The sequence below is a fragment of the Mus caroli genome, unplaced genomic scaffold (assembly GCF_978045245.1).
Source record: "Mus caroli unplaced genomic scaffold, Mus_caroli_1 scaffold_3, whole genome shotgun sequence".
Classification (NCBI taxonomy): domain Eukaryota; kingdom Metazoa; phylum Chordata; class Mammalia; order Rodentia; family Muridae; genus Mus; species Mus caroli.
This window is the reverse complement of record NW_028227258.1, coordinates 142402502-142419206: the sequence shown is the minus strand read 5'-3', so window position 1 is coordinate 142419206 and position 16705 is coordinate 142402502. Positions and strand designations below refer to the sequence as shown.

Below are 16705 nucleotides of genomic sequence, written 5' to 3'. Positions count from 1 at the left end.
CTAGTCTTCAATCCTCTGGCCCAGAAGTCTCATGTACTGTTGAGGCTTGAGCCTTCAATCCCTGGTGGTGAGTTGAGACATCAGGAGGCATGGAGTTTGATGGCTTCCTCTTTTTGCATTCTGCTGAGCTCCCTCAGGGGCCAGCTCTCATTATTCTATGGGACTATTAGCAGAATTCCAGTTATCTCTGTTCCTAGGTCAAGGTCATCATGCCCGGCTCTTTCATTTAGACTGATTCTTTTCCAGATTTCAGTTACATGCTTTGCTTACATAAGCATCCTCCCAATTGTTCACCATGTTCTCATTTGAAGGAAATCACAGTGGATGGTGGGTTGGATTCCTTTTTCCAGGCTGTTGCATTGACTTTCCAAACTTGCCCTGATGTGTTAAATTTCTAGTAGTGAGTGACAAGGATATGTGCAATGACTCAAAGATGTCATCTAAACTACACAGTTCTATACGAAGGCAACCTCTGAAATTTGCCATCTACTGCTGCTCAAAACACATCGCAAGTGTGATTAGAGTCTCTCTTTTTATTGATACTGACTAGCATATAAGCATAGTTACTGAATGAATGGATTAATGAATAAGTGAGCATTACAACTGTTCTATTTTAGCATGCTGATGCTCATAGTATTGTGAAAATCACATACTTTGCATATTTCATAGCTTTTTTCAAACTAAGCTAAAAATAATAAGTTTCTCAAATTTATTTCAAGGAACAACCAAGCAAAAGGAGTTAGAACTCAATTGAAGGGGTTAGAGAAAGAAAGAAAATGGAAGGAGAGAGAGAAAAGGAGCAGACTGGATCTCCCCTATCTGGGTCCGAGGTGCTCAGCAGGTCCCTTTTCTGGGAAGCAGAGCACTTTATAAATATTCCATGCCTAGGTGTCCTATCAGGCACCTGGTCAACTTTTTTTTCCTTTCTGCATCTCCCACTCCATCCAAGTTGTTAAGGGAAGATACTGCCTCTCCCACTGTGCTCCCAGTGCCACCCCCCATACTAACATTTGCAGAAAGAAAAAGTGAAGTGATCAGCAAGTATGTTTTGATTGTGTGGTTCTGGCTGCTCTCTCCTTGATTGTGTTTTTATTTTAAGCTCTTTAGAACCATTTCTCAAATGACATATTTAATCATCTTGCTGAATGAGAAGTAGTCAACTGGCCCAGCAAATGCAGATAGGGGCAGATGGACAACGAAAGGCCTTGTCATCTGTTTGGTACACAGTACATTTTCTGTGACTTCAGACCTTCCAGTGAGACACAAAGGATGAGGGAAAGGACACAGAGCCAATTTAGAGACTGTAAGTTTTAAGTGTGCAAAGTCCACACATGCTGGTGTGGTGTGGCTCACACTTGTAATCCTACTATTTGGCAATAGGAGGTAGAAAGAATGCTGCAAATTCAAGGTCAGCCCTAATTACAAAGCAATTTCTAGACCCTGCCTCAAACAAAAGAAGCAACAAAACCTTATAGGTTACATAAATGTTAATCTGAAATATTTAAATAATTTGTGTACATGTGTGTACCTGAGTGTATGTGAGTGCTCCATGTGCAAAGGTTGTGGAGTTCAGAAGAGGGCATTGGATCTCTTGGAACTCAATTTATAGGTGGTTATGAACCACGTGGCTGCTGGGAAGCCAACCCAGCCAGATCTTCTGCTAGAGTGCTAAGTGCTCTTAACTGCTGAGCCACTTATGCAGCCACATATTAGTTTTTATTTACACCAATATTTATACTTTAAAAATATACAGAAATAAGATTAAGAAATTAAAAACAATATGTGTCTATGTCATGTCCGAACAAAAGGCTAACAAAATATTGGTCCACTGATTTGAAATTACGCAAAGATCTAGCTCTTTCTTAGCTCATCAAGGACCACCAAATTAGAGGAAGTTGGTTTTATTATACCCTATATAACCTCACGTAAGTCCCTGAGCTTTGTGGATCAGCTTAACTTCTTGTTGACAAAGCAACAGGTAATTCAAACCCTGCTTCTAAACACTGCTTCTATTTCATTCACTGCTACATGGAACTTTCTGGAAAAATTACCCAGAATTTGAAATAATGAGTCTCCTGAGTGAACCAAAATGAGGAAATTGCTAGTTTCACAAGGAGCAGGAAGAGTATAATTTCTGTAGCAACCCCAATCTGTGATGTTTTTGCCCATCTTTATTAGCAATTACAGGTAAAAAGGGAGGCTGCTTATGAATAAAGAGTTACTGTCAGGGGAATGCATAGCTAATGGAAAAATTGTAAATATTTACAAGGCAGAGTGATGATTCAAGCTCACAAGATTAATTGAAATTAATCTCTATCAGGCACTAATTTGTTTCCTGAGTTCTAAAACCTTCCACTGAGAAGTATGTAAGGCCATGTTGGAGATGATTTCCAGGTGGCTGTGTGACCTCCTTTCTCCTGAATATCTTCATCTATTTCATTCTCTTGACTCTTTATGGAGCACCAACCTGTCCTCAGCACTGAGATCATTACAATCAATGACATTTCCACTCACTCAGTGTTTATTCCTTATAACATGCTTATTTACAATTTACTGGAGAGAATATTTAATTTTTCATCAGTTTGAACCCTACATATCATTTCAGCTTATCATGGTCTCACTGATTTTTATGCCCAATTTTGCTCATTATGGAATATATGTCTTGTTAAATTTGTTTTTGCACAGTAAGCTCTTTAAATAGAAGGAACTCCATATCTACACACTCAATGGCAAACAAAAGGGAGGCTTGATTAGTAGAGAAGAACAAATATCATATTAATTAAACGCAAATGCTTCCCATTATTCATCTCTATTCTACACACTTTGCTAGATGCTAGAGAAAGAGTTACAGGAAATGTAACTGATGATCATAGTTGAATACTGGGAAAAGTAGACTTCTACTTTTAAGTCAAGAGCTTTGAAGGAGAGAGTGTATATAACAAAGATAGAAATCTACTCTAGAGGTTAGAGACAATTTCCCTATAAAGATGAGTACAATCTTAATTTCAGTACAGGAAAGGCTAGTTTATATTAAAGGCAGTCAAAAAAAAAAAAAAAAGCCAGAAGATACACCCACAGTGATGGCTTCACACCTCAGCTACCGGGATCTATTTCTGCAGGATTTTAAGTAGCTTTTGGTATTCATGGGGATGGGCTGTGCATCCAATCATAACAGCAGTAGATCTAGATGGGAGCATTTTGAATGATCTATGGATAAATGCAAACATGAAAGTCTATACGAATAAGTCAGTGAGAAAAAACAATTCTTGTCTTCAAGAGAACTCATGCAGCAGGCATCCAGCCAAGTGATTTAATGCTTGATGGAAAGAATCAGATGAGCACCAGCAGTGGAGGGAACAAAAGTATTTGACCCACTGAAGATGATGTGAGATCTGTAAGTTTGTTCTGTGTAGGTCCATCAGTTTGTTTGTTTGTTTGTTATTGTTGTTGAGACAGGATCTTTCTTGATAGACTACCTATGCTTGATCTTACAATCACCCGACCTCTGCCTTCCAGAGGTATACCTCTCTGCTGGTATACACTACCTCTCCTGGGCTGTCTGTTTTTACTGTTATTCTTGAAACAAAAGAGGAAACAACAAAATTCTACATTCAGTGACATATTTTCTATAGAATTTTCTGTATTTTATTATTTGTATAGATATTAAAACTATCAAGAATGGAAATGTTTATGAAAAATAGCCCAGTTCCTCATGAAAGGAGCTGAAATATGTCAAGAATTATCACGATCAAATTTTATGGAATCTGAAAATTAATGGAGTTCTTGTCAAAACCAAGAGGCATTTATTTGCATGTGAGGATGGAGATGCCTGAGTGTCCCTAATTTTATGAGTTAGTGTCGCTGACCTACAAGTTAGCAAGTGAACTAGTGAGTGAGCTCTGGGTGTCTCCTGTTTCTGCCTTGGAGCTATGATTACTCTGACTGGGGGCCAGGATTAGGAGGAGGAGGAGGAGGATAACTAGAAGGAGGATTAGTAGTAGGCACCAGTGAGACCCAGGGTTCGTTCTTTTTTGGACTGGTTCTGGAGGTAAACCTAGATTCTTGTGATTGTAAGGGACATACTATGTCAACAGAGCTACCACCCCAGCCCTTGCTCCTTGGGTCAGCAGTAACCTTAAAAGAACTGCACACCATTCCAATTACCACTATCAAGTTGGATACCAGAATGATCAGGGAAAAAAAAATATTGTTGACAAAGAAAATACTTGATTGATTTTTCTAGTGACTGAAGGACTTATTAGAATCCAACAAATCTGGTTAAACAATTAAGGGGATGAAACATGGGGGCTGTGGAAGTATTTGTAGGCAACTGATGTCACTGCATCTCTGGGCAATGGCGGCACCTGGAACAAAGGGTGGGTTTACTAAGAATCATGGAAGGAAATGTTGAGAATGACGTGGTTTAGGGAATAAGACTCCGGAAAGTTCTCTCATGTCATAGTCTTCATTAACCAGAAGTTACTCCTAAGCCTAAAGTTGTGCTCACAGTTAATAAAGATCCATGAAGACCTTCAGCTCTCACTTGTGTCATGCTCTGAGCAAGCAGGATAGACAAAGATGTAAACTGTCTAGGTGAGTGTCAAAGGTGTGTCTAACACACACAAGACCATCTGCAAGGACTGTGAAATTTCTAGTTCTTAATATATAAAGAATTCCACCTCTGATCTTTTACCTGATTAGTACATCTATGCATACAAACTATAAATTATGTCAGAAAAGTGACTTTAACCAATAACAGTAACAACAAAAATCATGGGGAAGGAGAGAGTATGGATTGTTGAGTTGCTGCAAATATCCAGTTTGAAATGTCCAGTTTTCAAAATAAATTTTAAGAACAGGTGTGTACACAGGGAAAATTCAGCTAGAGGATAGAGAGAAGAGCTGTTGCATAGGAAAACTGTGCCATGGAAGAGCTGTGCCACGGGAGAGCTGTGCCATGGGAGAGCTGTGCCATGGGAGAGCTGTGACATTGGACAACTGTGAAATACTGTCTTCTAGATATGCTATACCTGCTGCTCATATAAACTCATGAAAGCCATGGTTACTTGCACAGGATTTGAAGAAAGTTAAGCCAGTCAGCACTTTAGTGTAAATGGGAGAAAGCTTTCTTAAGTTCCATCCCAAGCCCAGGAGATATTGCCAGTTGATGGATACTGAGGTAGGAAGTCACTTTTCTTTCTTTTCTTTTTTTTTTTAATTACGTATTTTCCTCAATTACATTTCCAATGCTATCCCAAAAGTCCCCCATCCCCCCCCCACTTCCCTACCCACCCATTCCCATTCTTTTGGCCCTGGCATTCCCCTGTATTGGGGCATATAAAGTTTGCAAGTCCAATGGGCCTCTCTTTCCAGTGATGGCCGACTAGGCCACCTTTCGATACATATGCAGCTAGAGACAAGAGCTCCGGGGTACTGGTTAGTTCATCATGTTGTTCCAACTATAGGGTTGCAGATCCCTTTAGCTCCTTGGGTACTTTCTCTAGCTCCTCCATTGGGATCCCTGTGATCCATCCAATAGCTGACTGGGAAGTCACTTTTCTTTATGGCTACTAGGATGTTGTCCCTGCCCCACTGGATGCTCTCACACCAGGCTCATATGCCAGCACTAAGTAGACTCAATATAAAATAGCAATGAGGACAACAACAATAACAACAACAAGAAGAAGACAACAGAGGACATGACCTTGGGAAAGAGAAGGGTTGAAGTGGAGGCTCCGAGGGAGTTCAAGGGAGATAGTGTGGCTATGTTCAAAATACTTTGTATATATGTATGAAATTTTCAAAGAATAAATTGAAGAATGAAAACTCTAAATCAGCTCATTCAAATTTGCTAAGGCTCAGGAAAATGGTATCTAAAGAATGTAAGGAAAGGGTGGGAATAATGAATCATCAAAGAAAGAATGTCTATAAAGAAACAAAATCACCAAAAGAGTCAACCAAAAATCCTGGAATGGAAAATTCAATAACTTCATTGAAAAATTAAGTAGAAGGGCTCAATGGGAGACCTGAGGGTACACAAGAAACACTTTATGGACCTCAAATGTAGGCTAAGATGACCCAAAATGAAACAGATAAAACATTCAGAGAATCAAGGAGACTAGTGGAACACCAGGCCTCACACCAGTAAACAGATGCGTGTGCCAGAACCTGTTTTTGTTTCACTCTCCCATAGAGTATGGGGCTCACTCTATTTCTCTATGTGGGCTAGGTTTTCTGTCAGGATTAATTCTTTGAGCTGGCCACTTACAAAATAGGGTAGACAGCTGAACTCAAAAACAAAGCATACAAGTTAAAGAGAGACTGCAGGAAGTAAGGATATGTGGGTAGGATGTGGGGGTACACTAAGCAAAAATGGGGCTCAAAATTCATGGGTGTGTTTGCCCCACTGTGGTCCACATTGGATGGATCACAGGGATCCCCACTGATATGTGCACACTGTGAGTGGAAGACATGAGGCTGTAAGAACACTCCAGGATCTGATGTGGGATTCTGAAGTGGGAATGTGGGCGAAACAATGGCTTTCAGATTGAATATGTCATAAGATCCTTTATAAGAGAAAACAAGACATCAATTCTCATATCTGGTTAAATTAGCTTTATACTACAAATATAAATCATAAGATAAATTCTTATTAAATCTTATACATTCTTATAAAATCATAAGATAAATACAACAAACCAAATTTCCCAAACTACAAAAGCAATGATTCTCTGAGTTCAGCACTTAGCTGAATCAGATATATAATTTCTACCATATAGAATCTCCAGACCTACATACAGAACCAAAAACTCTAAGATCAGGGGCACCTATACAGTACTATAGAGTCCCCTATACCGTACTCCTTTCCACATGGGTTTTAGCCATAGATGTTGAAAACTATCATGGCCATGGGCAATTGATAGGCACAGAGAACTATAGTGACACAAAATTACCAGTCTGTTCTTGGTCCCTTATGAGAGACAGCCCTAATCTGGTTTAAGGGCAATGAATACAAACTGTTTTGGATATTTCCACTCCCAAATCGCAGTTCCTGGACTCTGGGTTATTTAATGGTCTGTCCCATTCTCTATTTCATTCACAGTGTGCTGGCTACTTGACACAAAACACTGCTTTTGCTAAACTTGGCTGCAAGAGCTCCTCAGATGTCTTGTGCCCGTCTTTCCAGTTCTAGGCTGTCAAGCCAAGCCCAGAAAAGAACTGAAAAGACACTCAGGATGTCTAGAGAAGAAAGGAGCAGTCATCAAATACTACAAAGGGTCAAGTACAAGACAGATAAAAATAAGCCTGTGGGATTTCATCCAGAGCATCATAGAAGGGAGAGGAAGTTTGCGAGAGAGCTGGAAATAGCAATCAGGTTATTTCAGCGAGTTGAAAAGGAAATGGACATCTTACCTGGCAGGGGAGATACCATGATCACAAAGGTGGTTTTCCTGGGGTGAGGCTTATCCATTGCACTCCAGATGTGCTGACCCCTGCGATTTCCCCAAATGTGGGAAACTCAACTGCATAATTTGTGGTAGTGGGGAACTGCTTTAGAGCTCTCCTCTGAAAGAAAGAGAAGGGAATGGGCATTGAAGAGTAACCTTTTTGCATGAGAGAAGAATGGAGTTAAAATGCAAAGGAAGAGAAGAACATTTATAAACAAGGGGAAAGATGAGGAAGCTGGGCCTGATGGCATGGGTCTATAATTACAGCTACCTGGAAAGCTGAGGTAGGAAGACCATGAGTTCAAGGCCAGCCTGGGATAAATAGTGAGTTCAAGACTAACTTGAGTAACTTACTGAGACCATACCTCAAAAAGATAAAAGGGCAATTCTTGGGCCACAGTCTGGCAGTACACACATGCCTAGAGCTGAAAACACAAGCTAAGTGATCCCCGAGGAGATGGGAGTAGCAAAACATCACAGAAAACGTTAGAGTTGGGAGTGGGGGCTGGTGATGCTTTAGGGTCTGCGCAGGTGAATAGATAGAAGGAACACAACTGGGAAGAGGATGGAGACCGTGGTGTTATTACTCTCAAGTGTAGAGGCAGAAGATTGTTCCTTTCCAAGTCAGAAGTGGGGGTGTCTGCTGAGGGAATTGGAAATAGCAATCAAGGGGGGAATAAGAGGTTTGGAAATTTTTCTTGGGGACATGAAAAGGAATTTACTGAAGTTGAACAGAGACAGGCAAACCGCATAGGAGACAGCCAAGGGGGAACTGTATATTTTTATAGCTTGTTGTTCATAGTGTTTTAAAATCTTGTCTGACAATGCTGCTAAGCCTAGAAATAGGAGGAGGGGCCATAGTCATCTTCTCGTGGCCAGGACAGGAAATCTTTTAAGGAACTTGGTAGGGGTTGAGAATGGTTTAAGTACATGCCTATGATTCAAATTAAACCAACAAGACCCCAGCCTGTAAGAAAAGGCCCTGTTCGGTTTTAAAAGTGAGTTTCTGGGAGGAAAGTTTTAAGTGAGAGCTGGGCCCAAAGATATATAAGAAGACAGTGCCATATGTTTTTGCACTGAAAGGATTTGAAGAAGAGAGACTGAAAGTTTTTGAGTGTGACAGACATTCCTAGGACCTGCAAGAATATAATGTGCAGCTAACTGTCACTTCAGGTTGACCCAGAAGGGAGCAGCAGTTCTGGCCTGCTGAGAAGTCTCACCAGGACCAGCAGCGGTGGGGCCTGCTATTGGAAGCAGGAGTCCTGGCTATTGAGCTGAGAGTGTGCCCATTTCTCCTCCATCCTAATGTTCTTGTACCTTGATAGTCACAGTTCAGGAGAGGCAGTCGACCTGAGAAAAGAATGTACTTTCCCTCTGGAAACAGTGAAGTTAGAAACCCAGAAATAGTTATTGGGAGTTTGTTCCCTATACAGAGGTAGATAAGCAGATGCAGCCTCCAGACTCCTAGAGCAAGCTGGGGCAGGACACATCCAGACCTCCGTGCTGTCAGAACTTCAGGTGTTCACTTCTTTTTTCACCTTTTTAAAAATTAGATATTTTCTTCATTTACATTTCAAATGCTATCCCGAAAGTCCCCTATACCCCCACCCCCGCACTGCTCCCCAACCCACCCACTTCCCTTCCTGGCCCTGCCATTCCCCTGTACTGGGGCATATGATCTTCACAAGACCAAGGGCCTCTCCTCACATTGATGGCCAACTAGGCCATCCTCTGCTACATATGCAACTAGAGAGACAGTTCTGGGGGGTACTGGTTAGTTCATATTGTTGTTCCTCCTATAGGGTTACAGACCCCTTTAGCTCCTTGGTTACTTTCTCTAGCTCCTTCATTAGGGGTCCTGCGTTCCATCCAATAGATGACTGTGGGCATCCACTTCTGTATTTGCCAGGCACTGGCATAGCCTCATAAGAGACAGCTATATCAGGGTCCTGTCAGCAAAATCTTGCTGGCGTATGCAATAGTGTCTGGGTTCACTTCTTTTTCAGACTAGTACTTTTATTGCCAGCACAGTAAGAAGCTTACAGAATTGGCCTCGGATTTATCTAATATACTGACATGGATATTCCAGTGTATTCATTTTATCAAGGAAAGTAAAGACGTGGATCTGAGAAAGCCACAGAAGACTTGGTAGCAAACAGAAAACTGAAACTCGGTGCCACCAACAGGAATTTAGGCTTCCATAAAATCTGAGTATTGATGCATTTTTTTTAAACTCTTATAAAATTAAAAAAAAAAAAATCAAAGTATAATGCCTCATGAAAAAGTTGAGATCCTGACCATCTCTGGTACAGTGGCAACACCAGCCACGAGAGGGCAGCACTTGACTCTTGATGCAGTTCTGCAGGCAAGAAGAGAGCTGTCTGCGAGGCAGCAGAGCATCTATCTATCTGTGTGGTTCTTTCCTGTCCTTGCCTCACACCACATAGCCTGAACCACAAATGTGATGTGATGTGATCCCGCAAAACTAGGACAACTCCTTTAACACTCAGCTACAGTGTCTGCAAATGTGGGGAAGTCACAGTGCTGAATAATGTGGTGTTTAGTCGTTTCCTGTGGCATCTTGATGGTCAAAGCACAGGAGTCATTCGTTCTGGTAGCAGATGCTCCAGAAATAATCACACAGCCGTGGTGGGTTTGGCATCTGTATCTGCAATATGATGCCAAACGGTGTCCTGGCCTTTCTATCTTGTCCTTATGGTGGACTTTATACTGTTTTCATTCCAGTCTCTGCTCTACAGCTCACAACATTAAATCTTCTTGTGTTGAGGGCCACTGTCCAGGGTACAGCATATGATATGGTTGTATTTGGCTCTGAAAGTTTGAGGACCAAACAAGGGAATGTGTGACCATGATAGCCATCAGCAGTAGTTGACTGGTACTTGGACAAGGTTAAATCAGAAACAATCCTTACTGCAGGAGGTCCACGCGCTGACAGCTGGGGACCGCCCCCCCCCCCTGTACTAGGGCTAGGGAACCCCAAGAGCAGAGAGAGTCGGAAAGAGCCATGTACCCAGGCAGGCAGTACCACCCAGCCCATAGACGAGTCTTTGGTCAGAGAAGGGTCTTGCATGCAGCTCAGGAACTGAGACACAGAACCCTGTGGTTTGTGTCAATGGCCAGCAGATGCTGAGTTCTTGCAGGCTGTGTAAAATAGAAAGGCTCCAAGTGACTAAAAGCTGCTTGTTTGGGCTATTTTTATGATAATTGGATGTGTAAAAATTTGCCTTTGGCTTTGGCAGGCTTTGCGCTAATGGGCCTCAGCTGCAGTGAAGGAGGGCAGGACCTGGGGCCATTAGGCAGACACATTTGTTGCCCAGGCCAGGAAGCTCCCAGAGATTAGCAGGTTCCTGGCTAAGAACTGGCTAAGTACTTCCTACTAGTTCTTTCTGCCAGTGAGAGAAACAGGAAAACCAAGAGGAAATGAGTATCTCAAAAGCATTTGAGAGTGAAAAACTACTGAACGCCATTATCTGAGGGGAGTGAGGCTTCAAGACTGCAGGCTTCAAACTACTTCAGAGAGAGAGAGAGAGAGAGAGAGAGAGAGAGAGAGAGAGAGAGAGAGAGAGAGAGAGAGAGAGAGAGAGAGAGAGAGAGAGAGAAGAAGAAGAAGAAGAAGAAGAAGAAGAAGAAGAAGAAGAAGAAGAAGAAGAAACCTCATAAATGTCCCAAAGGTGGGAATTCTGAAAATTTATTGAGCCTATGGAATACCACAGCACAGGTCTAAGAGTACCAGAAGCCATCTGTGGTGGAAAATTCCATTGGTAGGCCTCAGTAGTTGGCTTTATGGTGACTTCTTGAATCAGGGCTGAGTTTCTGAGGTTTCTCACTAGTGTATCAGAAGAGATTGTGATATGGGTTTATAATCCCAGAACTTGGGAGGTGGAGGAAGGGGAATCATGAGTTGACCTTGGCGCTATTGAATTCAAGGTCAGCCTTGGCTAAGACAGCCTATCTGAAAATAAATAATGCATAAGGCTATTTCAAAACTTGAAATGGCCTACCTGCTTCTGCTTTCCAATCTGGTTTAAATTAACAGTGTTTATGAAATTTGACTCTTTTTAGTCATATGGGGAAATCATGTACAGGGGAGGCTGAGCACTTAACTGAATGTCCCCAAAAAAGGCAAGTAGAGCTGAGAAAAACTGGTCCTACCTATCTGGGTCTGACTATAATACTGTAAGTTAATTAATAAAATGCTATTATTTTAAGGGTCCTAGTTGTGGGTACCACTATGGCTACCACTAAACTCTTAGTTACCTGTGTAATGAAGAAAATATTGGTTTATTATATTGGGTTAACATGGTCCCCTAGACATCTAAAAGTCATAAGTAAAATACTCTGTGATTTGAAATTATATCCTAATATTCATATTGCTTCTGGGAAATTTTTAAAATACAATATTAATCACACAAAGATAACGAAAGCCAAGAGAGCAGGGTTAGAAGTGAGGTCATGGAACTATGGGAACTTGAGTAGTTAGAATTGTGAGATAAAGATTTTAAAACAAATATGATTAAAAAGATGAAAACCAAGATTGAGAGTTTGCACAGAGTGTCTCGGCAACATATGTGAATATGTGTGTTTATAAGTTGACAAACTGTGTCTATCACAGACATGCCCAGACCTCTCTGTTCCCTGTGCTGAATGCTGACCTGGGAACTCAGGCTTGCCTGTTACCACTCCACCACCCTAGACCAAAACTTTTACAGAACTATGTGAAGGAATTTGCTTCTTAGGGTGCCTAGAGATGACTAAGTTGACCAACAGGATATAGAGGACTCCAGAAATCAAGAGGAGAGAACTTTAAAATAAACAATAGTTTTATCCAGAAGATACCATTAAGTAATAATGCAATAAAGGGAAATGTATTCAGTATAAATAATCAATGAAAGATTCATGTGGAGCACATACAGAATATTTTCTTAGACCCTACAAATTAATTTTAAAAGCCAAACTAAAAGTTATAAAAGATAGAAATATACTATTTCTAAATGTTTCTTTCTACATATAACTATATAAAATACATAACTAGCTTTATTATAGATCATAATATCACATATATAGAGATATATATGTATACATGTAAAACATAAACATATAGAGACTAGTTTATATAGGCATGTACAGAATCAGACAGACATTAAGATGCTGGTTCATCCCAAATGTTATGGTACTCATTTTCTGTATCTTCACGTGTGCATCACCCAAGTCCACGAGGGTGTAAGGGCCTCGATTCTCCACTGTCACACATAGCTTCAGATGTTCCATGGTCACACTGTTGGCAGGTTTCTGATTCTGCCAACTGTGGCTCTGGCGGCTCATCTCTGTATCCACTATTGGTCTCATTCTCACCACAGGCAATCCTCTCTAGACAAAGGTCTGTTTTCTAGGATCTAATATGATCCCAGGCTTCTCTCTCTTTATTTCAGGCTGTGGCTATAGTCTCGAATCAATTTTTTTTCATACACTGTGAAAGGTGTATGAAAGAACAAGTGATTGTTCTATTGAAACAGGGTCTGAGTTTCTCCCCGGTTTCTCTCCCAACCCTCCCCTTATTCCTCCACACTCAATTTCATTTTTGGGTTGTACCCCACCCCCACCATACAATGCTTTCTCTCTCTCAAAAACCAAATTGATACACAAAATACAAGAATATTCAAAATAAACAAAAACCCACTATGATGAAAAATGACAAACAAAACAAAATGAAACAAAAAGCACAGTTGGCACTGGCTCTGCCACAGGGTTCTGGAACAGGGGAAGATATCAGTGGCTGCTGTCTCTTCTTTTTAGCACCCCGCAGGTAGATTTCTTCTGAGGTCAGAGAGAACACACATGTCATGGCTCAATAAAGAAGTCAGGAAGAAATGGAGATAGATTCACAATAATAACCAACATTAAAAACTGAGTTCAGAGGCAGAAATGTGCCGGGTGTGGTAGTGCATGCCTTTGGTCAGAGCACTCGGGAGGTAGAGGCAGGTAGATCTTTAAGGTCAAGGCCAGCGTGGTCTTCAAAAATAGTTCCAGGACAGCCAGTGCTCCACAGGGAAACCCTGTCTTGAAAAGCCTAGATAGATAGATAGATAGATAGATAGATAGATAGATAGATAGATAGATAGATATAAACATAAAAATAATAAATAAAAGGAGGCAGACATGTGTTCAGCAGGAGGAAGGCAGCTAGAGACACAAACAAGCCACAATAGAATGTGGCTGAGGTCATCCCAAAAGCTCTCCTCTGATATCTCAACCCATGGAGGGACAGCTGGGTGAGCCGGTCAAAATCAGCCCCAGGTGACTCAGAGGCTGGGATGACAGTAGGTGGGTCTCGTCTGAGAGTGTTGGCTATGACGTCCTATTTTTCTCCCTTATAGTTCACTTTTGGGAAGCACAGGAATGTTTAGAAATGAACTCTCACATTCTAGTTGAATATCATGTCCCTTTTGCATGTAAAATTAGAAATGGCAAGAATACCTTTAACACAAACAGGTGATGGTTGTATTTAAATGGAGTCCGAGCACCTCCTCAACCTGAGCTTCCAGAGAACCTTTCATGTCTTGCTTGATCTGTAGGTAACCCCCAAGCAGGTGGGGCGCCACTGAGCTCACCTGCTTGAGCAGTTGTGTAATTTTGGCAGCTGCCCCTGCTTTGCCATCTGTGCCAAGGAAACTCAGAGCCAAGAGTGTCTGCCAAGAGGAGTCAAAACACTGCTGACAACCAGGACTTGGATTTGCTGCAGATGGAGGCGTTCCAGCCCTCCAAATCAGCCAACACCATTGTTAGGGGAGTGTGATAAACGGCTGAGTGCATCTGCCCTTGTGAGCTGTCAAAGTTCCAACAGGGTAACAAATGAGAGGAGGCCAGGCTTCTGCCGTAGTCTGGGTGGAGTGTGTCAGTGTTCCTCTGAAGCCTGGAGACAAGGCAAGGTTTGTAAGAACCATTCTTTTTCAGGGAATGTTTCCCTTCTGGGCAGAGGTCACAGCCCTTCCATTGGGTTAGATGACACATGGTACCTGGAGGACTACCAGAAGGAAAAGCTGCACAGTGAAATTCCAGGAAGGGTACACCACAAAGCCAGCTGCGGGAAGAAGGCTTGAGGGAATGCTCCCTACCAAGAACACTATACATACTCAGAAAACGTTTCTTTTATGTTTATGAACTCCCTGTGACTCAGTAATGGGTCACTTAAGGCAACAAAACCTGAATTTTCAGATGTTTCAAAAGAATACATCTTGTCACTGGAGCTTTAAGATGCTTTGACAAAAACATATAAGTACTATATACACTATCATAAGCAAAAAGAAAGCAAAAAAAAAAAAAATCCTGTAATCCTAATGTACAACCATAAACACTTAATTCTGGTTGTTACTTCCCATTTTTCTATTTTCTTTTTTTCTGCTTTTTAAATTTTTTTTTTTTTACCATTACTTTCCTCCTTTTAGAACATGCTTTAACATATGTGTATGGGGTTGGTATGAAGGATTTCCAGGACATTGTGTCTGGTCTTTCTGAGTCCTGGGCGTTTTACAGTCTGTCTGTCTTAGCAGTTTGCCGGATTGCTCCTCTTTGAACATCTTCTTCCCCTGGATCCCAAGACTTGGCACTGTCTAGATTTTCCCATCTATCTCACTGAACCTTGCTTTTTATTGCTTGTTTTAAAGTGTGGTTTTTGTCTTGTTTTATTTTGTTTGAGATAGATTGGCTTTAGGTGTGCCTACCCTGCATGGCTGGGTTTTCTTAAATCCTATCTCAAAGCCCAGTCTTTGGACTTCTTGAACCACTTTTTTTGGACTTTCTTGTAGTTTCATGATTGTAAATATCAGCTGCCTACCAAGAACTTCTAAATGTAGGTCTCTTACAGTATTTTCCTTCTGAACTCTGGACTCATGGCTCTCGAGATTTACTTATATTTTAATACACATCTCAAGTATCCAAAATAGAACCATTAGACCCCATCAAATCTTCAGTATAAGAGAGTCCCTTGCTGTTTCATCAAACAGTAGTAACCAAATCTGTTTGCTAAGGCCTCAACCTTGCTGTTATCCTCATCTTTTTTCCTTTTACCCCCACATCCAAATCTCTCAAAATATATCAAGACTCTGTTCTGTCGTCCACAACCACAGGAACTTCTGCCTGATCACTACAAGAGGCCTTGGAAGCACCTGCCCACTTTTGCCTTAGGCATCTTTCAGATTGCATATCTGAAGGTAATGTTGGGTGAACTGTTGATTTCAGAATACTCAGGCAGTCTCTCATATCACACAGACTGAAGCACATGGCCTGAGAGTCTAATTGTGCCTTGGGCCTGCTTCTCACCTTAGCTGTGTGACTCTGGGCAAGATCCTTAACTGTATATTCTCAAGATCCTTATCTGTATAGTCTCATGTGAAATAGGATAATACTAAAAAAGCCTTTGTCATGCTTGCTGGAAGAATAGTTATATCAAGCTCACAAGTAATCACCTATAGTGAACACTGAAAAGGTTATAAAATGGCAAGCACTTTGGGCTAGGAGCAAAGACTTTCTCATCAATTCCACATTTCAAAACCATGACACCAGAAGTTTTGGCTATAAGAACTTACAGGTACTCCAAATATCTCTGAAAGCAAAAGACACACACACACTTTTTTTTTTGATAAACCAAACTTAAACTAATAAACTCTAGTTATTCTGTTCTCTATTTGTTCTGAGATGAGTGGTGGAATGGATTTTATACCTGGATTTATATTCCCAAGCATTATGGTACTCCCTAAGCATCCATGATCCTTAGTTGCATGTAAAATATCCATCCACCTTTTAATCAGCAAATTTTAGTGCATAAAATAAGTGATTTTTTAAAAAAATAAAAACATTTACTATATAGAATTTAAGGTGAATAGCTGGATGAGGACAGATTGTTGACAATAATTTCTAGGACACACTTTACATACAGTTTTAAATATTTAATGTGCATGCCCACATATGCACACATTAAATAAATCAAAGTGAAGAATCTCCTTGCACAAGGCCCTGGGTTCAGTCCTCAATTTTAGAGGTCAGAATCCTGAAATGTGTTTTACCTGGCTAAAAGCAAAGGACATGTTCCGTTTCTCTGTTTTAAAAAGGGAAGGGTAGGCCTCCCATGGATATCAACTAGCCCTGGCATATCACATTGCAGTAAGACTAGGCACCCCCCTCTCCTCTTAAGGCTGGACAAGGCTACTCAATAGGAAGAAAGGGTCCCAAAAGCAGGCAAC

At 41.1% G+C, this 16705-nt stretch overlaps 1 protein-coding gene and 1 non-coding gene across 5 annotated transcripts in view; both read left to right on the top strand.

The window, feature by feature from the left end:
- Positions 1 to 16705, top strand: part of Dnajc5b (DnaJ heat shock protein family (Hsp40) member C5 beta) — a 102459-nt gene that overhangs the window by 49630 nt on the left and 36124 nt on the right. The window lies entirely within an intron of this gene.
- On the top strand, positions 7406 to 7569 carry LOC115030729 (U1 spliceosomal RNA). The gene has a single exon (XR_003836326.2). It is a non-coding gene; the product is annotated as a U1 spliceosomal RNA (small nuclear RNA).